Source organism: Heterocephalus glaber, unplaced genomic scaffold (genome assembly GCF_053883595.1).
Source record: "Heterocephalus glaber isolate CG9 unplaced genomic scaffold, H.glaber_assembly_v1.0 deba00001826, whole genome shotgun sequence".
Classification (NCBI taxonomy): Eukaryota; Metazoa; Chordata; class Mammalia; order Rodentia; family Bathyergidae; genus Heterocephalus; species Heterocephalus glaber.
Window position 1 is genome coordinate 197,591 of NW_028258489.1, and position 12,749 is coordinate 210,339.

At 39.0% G+C, this 12,749-nt stretch overlaps 1 protein-coding gene across 4 annotated transcripts in view; it reads left to right on the plus strand.

Annotated features, from left to right (window-relative positions):
- The window catches only part of Fbxo34 (F-box protein 34), a 90,084-nt gene that overhangs the window by 46,822 nt on the left and 30,513 nt on the right, over positions 1-12,749 (plus strand). Inside the window, exon 3 of one of the 4 annotated variants that reach the window (XM_087203998.1) lies at positions 2,350-2,437. The exons of 2 other annotated variants lie outside the window; for them this stretch is intronic. The gene's annotated coding sequence lies outside the window, so the exon portion shown is untranslated. The remainder of the gene's footprint in view (positions 1-2,349; positions 2,438-12,749) is intronic. One more of the 4 variants, XM_087203999.1, reaches the window with a different exon arrangement.

A 12,749-nucleotide genomic window follows, 5' to 3' on the forward strand; every position in this document is an offset into this window, starting at 1 on the left:
CTTTCACTTTACAGTTCTCACATTTCATCCATGTTGTAGTGCATATCAGTTTTTCATTACATTTGTTTTGTTTTGAAATCAGCCTCACTGTGCTGCCCTGGCTAGCCCTGAGCTCTTGGACTGAAGCAATCCTCCTGAGCCTCCTAAATATCTAGGAATAGATATTTATGCTTGTTCTCTTTCTAACCCTACACTGAGTCCTTTTTCTTTCTCAGAATTGTGAAACTAATAATAAGATTGAGTATAGGAACCACCCTGTGAGTTTATCCCCTACTGGGGAACCAATGAGGACTAAAGACAAAAGATCCAAAGATAATTTGGAAGAGGAGAACCAGGGGACTCTTTCGGACAAAGACCCCCCGATCCAACAGTGCTCCTCACTTTTATTAGACTTGCACAAACCAGAACCAAGCAAACATGTGGTCCAGGGTTCAGGGAAAGTTTATCAGGTTCTCACAATTTGTAGACTGCACCCAAATGTGTATATTCTTTTAATCAGACCTCAGCTATAGTTGGTTCTCTCCTTGAAACTGGCTGGTGCCGGCATTGTAACAGACCCAGGGGAGGGATGGCTTGCCATCCCTCCCCACCTGTCTCCAGCCGAGTTCAACCCAGGCTTCAGTCTCATACCTGGTTACCCACAATTGAGTACCGGTTGAGCATCAAAGGAGAATTTTATTCTTCACCAAGAATAAGATAAGTGGGAGCCAGGCATGGTGTTGCACACTTACAATCCCAGCACTTGGGAGGCTGCAGCAGGAGGATTGTCACAAGTTCAAGGCCAGCCAGGGCAACATAGTGACTTCAAGGCTGGTCTGAATCACATAGTAAGACCCTGTCTCAAAAAACAAAAGGATGAGTGGAAAATAAAATTCACAGATCAGCTTCTCAACCTGCTAGGGGTTGGGAGGTTACAGATAGAGATTAAAGCCAGGTGCAGTGCACAGGTCTATAATTCTATCTACTACTAGGATGGCTGAGGCAAGTTTGGGGCTGGCCTGGGCAATTTAGTGAGACTATCTCAAAAAAAGAGAGACAGGGCTAGGGACAGAAATCAGTGGTAGAGTGCCCCTGGGTTCAGTGTCCAGTACTGCGAAACAAAGAAATGAACAGAGGGAAAGTAATTGGGGGAAGGGTTTTCGGGTCTTTTCATTGGTTTTATGGCTTGTCCCAGTCACTGTTGTGGCCTCTGCCGGGTGGTTGGTGGCATGTCTTTAGTCTGCAGATGCAGTGAGAGCTTGTCTGTCCTTGTCACTCTGGCAGCCACCTTCTCCCCAGCCAGCTTTTGCCAGCCTACCTGGAGAGGAACCATCTTGTCCTCAAAGATAAACAAGCTTAGCTGGTGCAAATTGAGATTCAAGTAGGCTGTACAAGAATAGGGCACAGTAGCCGGGTGTCATGGAACATGCATGTAATCCCAGCACACACCGGCTGAAGCATGAATAGGACAAGTGTGTGCCCAGCCTGGGCAATTTAGGGGCTTAGCCATACCAAGTCTGAAAATAGGAGAAGGAAGAAGGGCAGGGGAGAGCAGAGAAGAGCTAGGATTTAGCTCATCCAAGCCTCTGGGTTTAGTCCCCACTACCAAAATATAGTAGGATAAGATAACAAATGCTTTGTTTATCCATGAATTTGTTGATAGAAGTTCAGATTGTTTCGTGTGTGTGTGTGTGTGTGTGTGTGTGTGTGTGTGTGTGATTTTGTTTTATTTTGGTACTAGGCCCTTTGCACTGGGATATGTCCACATACCCTTTTTTTTAACTTTTCAAATTATATTTATTAAATTTCTGTTTTCATGCAACATAAAGTAGTCATGGTATTTAATTTTTTTCTTAAAATGGTTAGAAAACCACATGCGTAGAAATTAGGTGAACATTACTCTATAACATTTTCATAAATGAAATCTTAAATTTTGTGCTTTTTTTCCCCCATTACTGGAGTGAACCCAGAGCCTTCATACTGAACTACATCCCCAGCCTTTTATTTTTTTTGTTTTTTGTTATTTTGTTTTTGTTTTTTGTTTTTTTGGTACTGGGATCGAACTTAATACTTTGCACTTGCAAGGCAGGCACTGTGCCACTGAGCTAAATCCCTGGCCCCCTTATTTTTATTTTTTGAGACAGGGTCTCACTAATGGAATATGTTGCCCAGATTGGACTTGAACTTGCCATTCTCCTGCCTCAGCCTTGCAGAATGCTGGGATTGTAGGCATGCACTACCACTCCTGGCTTGATGTCTACAGTTTTGGATGTGAGTATGTAATATGTAATGAATGAAGCCAGGGCCTTCACATTGCTTAAATTTTATTTATAAATTTTATCTATACCCTCGCTTAAATTTTATTTTAAGACAGGGTCTCCCTAAGTCAATAAGTTGCCAAGACTGATCTTGAACTTGGGATCCTCATGCCCCAGCCTCCAGAGAGCTGAGATTACAGGTACGTGCCACCATACCCAGCTACTTTTACACTTCAGGTTTCTCCCACTGCATTTTTACTGTTTTTGTCACTTTCTTAAAGTCCACAAAATCATTTTTATTCATATTTTTAGATTATTTCCCTGTTAGTATTAGTGCCTACTAATTTTACAAAATAATTGGATTTCAGTGCATGTATTTAATTGTATCTATCCCCCATTCCTTCCCTAACACCCTCCTCCATGTTTGTAATTCATGCAATTTACAATCATCTTGGAGAGTAGTTACATGTACATATTACACCTTGGGTTTTTTTATCCCCTTCCCTATTCTTCTCCCTCCTCCTAGTTCCCCAGCATCTTTTTTTATACTTGTTGATGCTATTTGTTTTATCACAAGTTATGGCTTATAATATTTACATTGATTTGGATTATTAGGTTCCTGTACGTGGCATATACTTACTCCTCGAACTTCCCCTTCACTTCCCCCTTAACCCACTCATTCCCTTGGACCCTTTCCCTGTTGGATGAGATCTGTCCTCTTGTCCCTTGCCATCCATCTTTTATGCCTTTCTTTGTAGTTTGCTTTACTCACATGAAGGATACCATATAGGTATTCAAGCTTGTGTGTCTTACTAAGTTCACTCAATATTATGTTTTCCAGGTGCATCCATTTTCCTACAAATGCCTCAAATTTGTTCTTTATAGCTAAGTAGTAGTCTGTTACATATAGATACCACATTTTGTTTGTCCAATCATCTGTTTAAGGGTATACAGTCTGCTTCCAGGATTGACGGTGCCCGCCGTCACTAGTCGAACAGTAACTGAGAGGAGGGGTGAGGATGAAAGAAAAAACACACTTCAAAAGAAAAAAAGACAGAGTCGTCAGGGCTCCCAAGACCGAGCTACGAGTTTATTTTTCTCCTCCCTTTTATACCACCCATGAGTTTGTTACAGGTGAATTTGGTTGTTACAGGTGAGTTTGGTTGTTACATCATGACCCTTATCCAGGGACATCTGCTTCCCTGCTTTCCAGTCCCTTGGCAATTCCCCACCCTCATGGGCCTTCCCGTTTCTCGGGGCTACAGAACGTTCATCACATTCCAGGGCAATCTCTGAAGGTAGACATCCAATTTAGGTAAGGATGCAGTTCCTCATAACATAGTCTCCATACAGTGGAGCGTAAGATTAAAAATGGAGTCTCCTTAGCTACCACTGCTCCCCACACAGTATTTAGCTATTACAAATTGTGCTGTTATAAACATTGGTATGCAAGTTTGTAGTATGATGGCTTTAGCTCTTTGTGGAAGATACCTACCTAGCAAGGGGATAACTGGGTCATATGAAATTTCTAGTTTTAAACTCTTTAAGAAATTGCCATACTGATTTCCGTAATGATTGTACTAATTTACATTCCCACCGAAAATGTAGGAGAGTTACTTTTTCACTACAGCAATGCCAGCATTTGTTATCGTTTGCTTTCCTAATGATTGCCATTCTTTCCAGAATAAGATAGAATCTTAGTGTTGTTTTAATTTACATTTCTCTAATGGCCAGAGATGTTGAACATTTTTTCATGTATTTATTGGCCATTTGTATTTCTTCCTCTGTGAAGTGTCTGTTCATTTCTCTAGCCCATTTCTTGACTGGGTCTTTAATTTTAGATGGTTTAATTTTTTTGAAGTTTTTATATATTCTAGATATTAGTCCTCTAAGGAGTAGTTGGCAAAAAATTTTTCCCATTCTGTAGGCATCTCTTCACTCTACTGATTGAATCTTTTCCTGTACAAAGCTCTTCACTTATTTAATCCGTTTGTTGATTCTATTTCCTGTGAGATTGAGGTTCTTTTTAGAAAGTCCTTTCCTATTCCTGTGTCTTACCTATTTTGTTTTCTAGAAGGTTTAATGTTTCTGTTTTAATGTTTAGATCTTTGATCCATTTTGATTTAAATTTAGTATATGGTGAAAGATGAAGACCCAGTTTCATTCTACAAACCGATAACCAGTTTTCCCAGCACCACTTGCTCAGTAGGGTATCTTTCCTCCAACATATGCTTTTGGACCTTTGTCAAAAATCACATAGCTGAATACATCTCGGGAGGTTTCTGTATCCTCGGTTCTGTTCCATTGTTCCACATACCTGTTTTTGTTCCAGTACCATGCCATTTTTATAACTATTTCTTTATAGTGCAGTTTGAAGTCTGGTATTGCTATGCCACCTGCTGTATGTACTCTTATTGCCAAGAATTACTTTCACTATTTGGGGTTTCTTCTGGTTCCATATAAATTTTAGGATTGTTTTCTCTAGATCTGTAAAGTATGGTGTTGTTATTTTGATTGAGACTGCATTGAATCCGTATAACAGTTTCAGAAGTATGGCCATTTTGACAATATTGATTCTGCCTAACTAGGAACAAGGGACATCTTTCCATTTTCTAATGTCCTTTTCAGTCTTTTTTTCAGAGTACTGTAGTTTTCGTTGTAGAGGTCTTTCACTTCTTTAGTTATGTTAATTCCTAAGTATTTCATTTTTCTTGGAGCAGCTTTGAATAGTATTGATTTCATAATTTCTCTCTCATCCCATTCATTGTTAGTATACACAAATGCTAATTATTTTTGTGTGTTGATATTGTATCCTGCTACTTTAATGAAGTTGGTTATTCTAAGAGTTTTTTGGTGAAGTTTTTTGGGTCTTCCATGTAGAGTACCATGTCATCTGCAAATAGTGATAATTTGAGTTCTTCCTTTCCTACCTGTATACTTTTCATTTCTTCCTCTTGCCTAATTGCTCTGGCTAATGTTTCTAGTACTATGTTGAATAGAAAAGGTGATTGTGGACATCCTTGTCTTGTTCCTGATCTTAGGAGGAGTGCTTTTAGTCTTTCCCCATTTAGTATGATGCTAGCTATTGATTTGTCATAGATAGCCTTTGTCATATTCAGGTATGGTCTTTCTATACCTGTTTTATTCAGGGTTTTTATCATTGAAGGAGTGTTGAATTTTGTCAAAAGCCTTTTCTGCCTTTATTGATATGATCATATGGCTTTTGACCTTGCTACTGTTTATGTGATATATTAGATTTATACTCTTATGTTATTGAACCATCCTTGCATCTCTGGGATGAAACTTACTTGATCATGGTATATTGGCTTTCTGGTAATATGCTGCACTTTATTTGCCAATATCTTGTTGAGAATATTTGCATCTATGTTCATTAAGGAGACTGTCCTATAGTTCTCTTTTTCATTTGGGTCTTTAGCTAATAATTGGGATCTGGGTGATACTGGCTTACATAAATGAGTTTGGGAGCACTCCATCCCTTACAATTTCTTTGGAAAGCTTGAGGAGTATTGGTAATATAACATCCTTAAAGGTTTTGTAGAATTCTGCTGTGAATCCTTCAGGTCCTAGGCTTTCTTAAAAAGCTAAAAGTTGGTAGATTGTTACTGAGTTGATTTCCTTGCTTTTAATTGGGTTGTTAATTGTATTTATGTCTTCTTGGGTTAGTTTTGGTAGTTTGTGTATGTCTAGAAATCTATCCATTTCTTCAGTATATTCTAATTTATTGGAATGTAATTTTTCATAATAGTTATAACTATTTTCTGGATTTTGACATCATTGTGATTTCACCTTTGTCATTTCTAATTGCATTTATATGAATCTCTTCTCTTTCTTAGTCTTGCTAAGGGTTTATTTCATATATTCTTTTGCGCAGAACCAGCTCTTCACTTTATAGTTTGGTTTTATACTTTTTTAGTCTCAATTCCATTAATTTCAGCTCTTTATAATTTCCCTCCTAGGTTTTGATTTGGGGCTGGTTTCTTGTTTCTCAAGTATTTTAAGATTTCTTATAAGCTTATTTATTTGAGCTTGCTGTTTCCTTAATGTGAATGTAATGAATTTTCCAATTAGAACTGCTTTCAGCAACTTTTCTTTGAGTTGTACAGTTGTTGTCATTAACTTCCAGAAATTTTTTAAGTTCTTTTATTTCTTCTGTGACCCATTGGTTGTTTAGGAGTGTGTTATTAATTTTCCAGGAGCTTTTGACTTTTCTAAATTTTGTTCTGTTGATTTCTGTTTTCACTACACAGTGGTCTGATGGTAATGCAAGGGGTAGTTTCAATTGTTTTATATTTACTTAAGCAGGTTTTGTGAGCTAGTATGTGTTCTCTTTTGGAAAAAGTACAACATGGTGCTGAAAAGAATGTATACTCTGTTGTGGGGGGTGGGGTGGAATACTCTATATATCCACCAAGTCCAAATGTTCAAGGGTGTGGTTCGGCTCTGAAATATTTTTATTGGTTTTTTATTTAGTTGATCTGTGTCTTTGCACAAGTGCGGTGTTAAAAATCCTCTACTAAGATTGTGCTTTTAATTCAGCAGTTTTTGGTTTATGAAAGTAGGTGCTCCAGTATTGAATGCATATATTTATGAATGTTATCTCTTCTTGTTGAATTGTTCCCTTAACTAGTATGTAGTGACCTTCTTTGTCGCTTTTAATCTGTTTTAACTTGAAGTTTACCATGTGTGATACTAGAATTTCAACCCCTACTTATTTTCTGGGTCCTGTATGAAATGTTGTTTTCCATCCTTTAATTTTAAGTCTGTGAATATCTTTTTGGATTAAATGGGTTTCTTGAATGCAGCAGATTGTTGGATTCTGGCTTTTGAGAGTACAGTCTGTCAGATTGATTGGAGAGTTGAGGCCATTAATATTGAAACATATGCTGTGGATGTGTAGCTCAAGAGGTGCCGTGCCTGCCTGGCAAGGGCAAGGTCCTGAGTTTGATCTCCAGCACCAAAAAAAAAAAAACATTGAGAGGTATTACTTAGATGTGTTGGTTATTTACTATCATTGGCTTCCTTATCTGTTGGTTTGTCATTTGTTTTACTTTTTCTGATTTTTTTGGTTGTTTACCCACTGACCTCACTAGTTTCCTCTTATGTTTTTAGGTGTGTCCAATCCTATGTTTCTATCAAGAATATTCTTATTTTCTCTGGAGCTGGTTTAGCATTCATAAATCTTCCAAGCTGATCTTTTTCACGGAAATACCTTATTTTTCCATCTGTTTTGAAGGATAGCTTTGCTGGATAAATTAATCTGGATTGGAAGTTATTTGCTTTTAGGGCTTGAAATACTTTGCTCCAAGGTCTTCTGGCCGTCAGGGTTTACGCTGCTGTCTGCTGTGATTGTAATTGATTTACCTTTATATGGGATTGTTTTTCTCTGGCTGCCTTTGAAATTCTGTTTTTTGCTGTATATCTGATAATTTAATGAGGATATACGTTGGTAAACTCCTTTCATCGTAATTGTTTCTTGTTCTGTAAACATTGCTTAATTGTACTTTATAATCTTTTCTTATATTTGGGAAATTTTCTTTTATTTCTATAAGCATAACCTATCTGTGTTGTCTTTAAGCTTTTCTCTAACTCCCAATTAGCCTTAGTTGTCATCAAGTAGTTGCTGGTAGTCTTCTCTTGTTATCTTATTTTCTTTTTGGCTTCTTTGAGCTCTTTATGGTAATCCACTGTTTTATTCTCAGTATCAGATACTCTGATATTGACACATTGGTTGTTTCTGTAATGTGTGAATTCTATACTGTTTTTTATTTCGAGTATTTCTGTCTGACATCTTTTAGAAGATTCCATATCCTTGATGAATCTCATTTTGAAGTACTTTGGTTAGCTTGTCCAGTTTTTACCTATTTCCCTGAAATTGACTGTAGGCATATTTTCATTGCTGTAAAACTTTTGGTTCATTTCTTCTTTAAACTCCTCTATTTTCTTCATCCCTTCTAAGAACTTTTCATAGATTTTCTGCTTCCTGGTATCTGTTTATGGCCCCTTGCTCTGCCTTAGTAGAGTTGGGGGAGTTCAGAGATCTTCTATTTTTTTGTTTCCCCATTTTCACACTTGAAGCTGTGTTTATTTGTTTATATTTATAGATCTCTTTTTTTCATTATATGAGTTCCCCTCTTTTCGCTTCCCTTTTTGGGGGGTTACTGCCAGTTGGGAACTAGAGAAGTGAGGAGAGAATATGGTTTTATGAAGCTTTTAGTAGGATGTTCTCTCCCCATGAGTAATTTTCAGCTTTGTGTGTCTGGTTCTAGTATTTGCTACTTAAATTGTTTAAGTGATTTCCTCTCTGTCCCTGTGTTTTGCCACAATAATACTTTACTTTAAAACAGTATCCACAGTTTCAGTCTTACACCATTTCTGTGTGATAGTTCTTGCCATTACTCTTCCCTCTCTGTCTGTTCTCTAGGTAGGGGAGAGAACCTAGACTTCTATTAAGTCTGAGCCAGTGGGAGCACAATTCTACAAGAGTAACAACTTAAGACACACATAAAACCATAAAAGAAGATACTAAATAACTCAAGAAACATACAAAAATGTAAAATTAGTAAAATGTCCACAGGGAACATTGATTAGATATTCCAGTGACCTATTGCATATGTGATTCCCAAGTCATTTGTTTGCTAAGGAGTCTTAAGTGATCACCCCCCAATTAGTCCAGTGGTCACTCTGTTGCAAAGCTGGGGTTAACTCAGACTCCAGGCCTATTTCTGCCAGGTTGCAGGCATTCTTGGTGAGTCTGATTGAGCCTTAGTTCTTGGGCTAGGAACGTATGCTGTCCTTCTCTTCTCCCTGGGTGCAATGGTTTGGCAGATGAGTTCACTAGCATTCAGTTGTCCTCAGTCAGGTTTATTCATTTGACTCTGGGGAATCAGTCGGGATAGCTTGGCTTGTGTTCTCACTGCTGCCTCCAGCTGCATAATATTCTCCCAGTCAAGTTCAGTTCTCCATTTCTCCGTCAGCAGAAAAGTTATTTTCATGCCTCCCACTGGGTAGCTACACTGCCACTGCACTGTGTGCTCTCTGGTCTGCAGCGGTGAGCTGTTTCTTCCGTAGCACTTAATCTGGTTTTCTTATCCTCTGTCAGTTCCAGTGAGCCCTCCACTCCCTTAGGTTCCTCCCCAAGCTGTTGTTTTCCAGACTAGGCATTTAGTCCTGGAGAAACAGTTGCTGGCACTCACTGCTCCACCCTTTATTTTTCTTTCTTTTTTTTGAGACAGGGTCTCACTATGCGATTCAGGTTGGCCTTGAACTCACTTTGTAGCTCAGGCTGGCCCCGAGCTCATGGCAGTCCTTCTGCTTCAGCCTCCCACGTACTATTTGTCCTTTCAGTCTGGCTTATTTCATTCAACATCATGATCTCCATCCAGTTCCATCATTTTCCTACCTGTGAATGACAAAATTTTGTTGTTCTGTTCGTGAGCATCTAGGCTAGTTCCATAGCTTGACTATTGATTGCAGTAAACATTGGTTTATAGGTATTCCTATAGGTATTCAGCCTCTTTTTAAAGTTTTCTTTTTAGAACTTTAAGTCAGAGTGCTGCCAAATCACTAATTTATCCAATCTGGGCTTAAACTTTTGATTGTCCTTCCTCAGCCTCCCAGAGTGCTGGGATTACAGGTGTGCACACTGCTGTTTCCACCTTTTGGCTATTCTGAATTGTGCTGCTGTAAGTTTTTATGTACAAGTGTTTATTGTAAGTTTGTTGAAGTTATAGTAGCTCTAATGATCTTCATTTTGATGATTTAACTGGAAAATTTTTGATAATATATAGTTTGGAAGTAATGACTGATGTGTCTCTTTCTGTTTGCTTTTTTAAACTTTTTTTTTTTTTTTTTGGTAACAGGGATTGAACTTGGGACCTTGTGCTTGCGAGGCAGGCGGCAGAACCACTGAGCTAAATCCCCGGCCCTAAACTTTTGTGTGTGTGTGGGTGTGGGGGTGTGGGGGTGTGTGTGTGGGGGGGGGGGGTGTGTGTGTTATGGTTTGAGGCCAGCCTGGAGACTTAGAGAATTCCTGTTTCAAAATAAAAAGAGTTGAGGATGTAGCTCAGTGATGGAGTGCCCCTGATTTGATTCCCCAGTACTGAGGGGGAGGGAGAGAAGGACAGAAGGAGGTGATGAAGCCCTTAGAGGTCTGCCTTTGACAGAATACCATAAACAGGTGGCATATAAACAACAGAAATTTATCCCTCAAAGTTTCAGTGGGTGTGAAGTCCCCGACCAAGGTGCCAGCAGATTGGGAATTTGGTAAGAGCTACTTCCTGGTGCTGCAATGCCTGTCTTAATCAGAAGCGGAGAAGGAAGGGCTCTGCACTAGCCCCCGTCATGATGGCTCTGACCTTACCACAGAACCGTCCCCCAAAGGTCCACATCTACAACCATCATGTTAGGGCTAGGGTTCCGCACGAGAGCTGCTGGAGTTGGGAAATGGGCGCACACGTTCCCTCTGCAGCAGAACCAGATACTATGGTTTCTGTTTTCTAGCTTTTTTTTTTTTTGGTACCAGGGATCAAACTCAGGACCTTGTACTTGTGAGGCAGGTGCCAAAACCACCAAGCTAAATCCCCGGCCCCTACGGTTTCTGTTTTAAGAACTTCAGGTATGGGGTATGTGTGTGTGTGTGTGTTGTTTCATTGGAGACAGGTTCTTCCTTTGTACTCAGGCTGGCCTTAAATTCATGATCCTTCTGGCTCAGGCTCCCAAGTGCTGAGATTACAGGTCTGAGCTGCCATGCCTGGGTGAAATAGGGCTTTAAAATGTTACATTTTAGCATCATCATCCTATGTGTTACTTTTTTTTTCTTCATTGTACTGGAAATCGAACTTGGGACCTTGTGCTTGCAAGGCAGCCGCAGCACCGCTGAGCTAAGTCCCCGGCACCCTGTGTGTTATCTTTTGCTTTTATTGGTTCCTAATTACTTTGATGAATTTTTATTACACAGGAACCTTCTAGATTTCCTAATATGTTTTGTACATTTTTGACCAGTCTGAAACTTCTGTTCTGGAAAAGCTGTAATGCTGGGCTCTGTGATGGGCTAGAGTTATATGTGTTAGAATGTAGGCCAACACATTTGTTTTCTTTAGCGCTCTTTCTCCTGTTGTGTTTTCCTCTAATGTAAAAAATTTAAAATATTGTTATTTAAAGCCCAGAAGCATATTCCTTTGTATGTTTATAAATATCTATAAATAGTCCATATTATTTCTGTTGCCCCTCCCATCTCATTTCTGATGAAAACAAAGCTGTAAAATCCTTTGAATTTGATGTAAAGTAGCAAATTATCTCTGTTCGTAGGGTGCTCATCGTCATGGTAACAAGAAACCAGCTTCTTCTTGAAGTAGGACAGGATGCCAGCCATTGCTTTCAGGAAGACCTAAAACAAATAATCCAGATACCTTTCTGTAGACTTGACAGCATGACCTGTTCCTGGGGTGTCTGAACACCTGCAGCTCATACAAGGCACAGCTCAGGTGCATTGTAGAGAAAGGAAAGCCCTTGGGTTGGCGTTGTGTTACATTGCAAAGACTCCAGAAAGAATCAGTTGGGCTTTACCTCTCTCTGTGGATACTTAAGTAGCTTCCTGTTAAGGCTCATTCCTTTCTGCCTCTCCTCTCTTCTCTGGAGGACTAGAGGCAAAAGTAAAAAGTGATTTTTCATTTCTGTTGTTAGATTTTTGAAGTACCTTTTCCTATCTTGCTATGGGACAAGGTTGTTGAGAACTTAGAGATTTTCATTAACAGTTTTCTCTCTCTTTCTTTTTTTTTTTTTGGTACTGGGGATCAAAGTTGGGACCTTGCACTTTCGAGGCAGGCAGTGGCCCACTGAGCTAAATCCCTGATGGCATTAACAGTTTTGTTTGAAGTAAAGATTTGGGGGAGCATGTTGATGGAGACAGAAAAAGAACAGATTATGATTTGAGATTTTGCCACCCAAAATATATACCCTAATGTTTAGAGAATGTCAGAAACAAAATGAAATTTTCTGGTAGCTAGCAAAATGTAGATGGCTGTCTAATCTTTTAGTTTATGAATACAGTTAAATAGTTTAGGAAAATCAAAGAATAATTCATTTTGGATTAGCCAATTCTTTATAGATAGTGATGATCAAAGAAAGTATTAAATTTTGTAGGTGGGGGGAGGAGAATTTGAGATGCAGGGTAGAAAAACTCCCAATAGCACAAACTTTGGGACATTTTGATGTTAACTAGAACATCTTGCCTTCTAAAACAGTTGTGATGGATGGACTGATGGACAGATAGAATGAATCCAGGGCCTTGTGTATAGTTAGTGTAAGTTTTATTTGACAAGTATTTGAATGTCTCTAGCTTGCCATTTGAGGCCTGGTGGATGTAGCAGCAAATAAAACTCAGTCTGTCCTGAGAACTGATGTAGTGGAGAAGGATGTACTAACTTGAACACCATGTCAGAGGAAAGGAGGAGTTGCTGCACAGACACGTGAAATAGAAGGTGAAGGGGAATA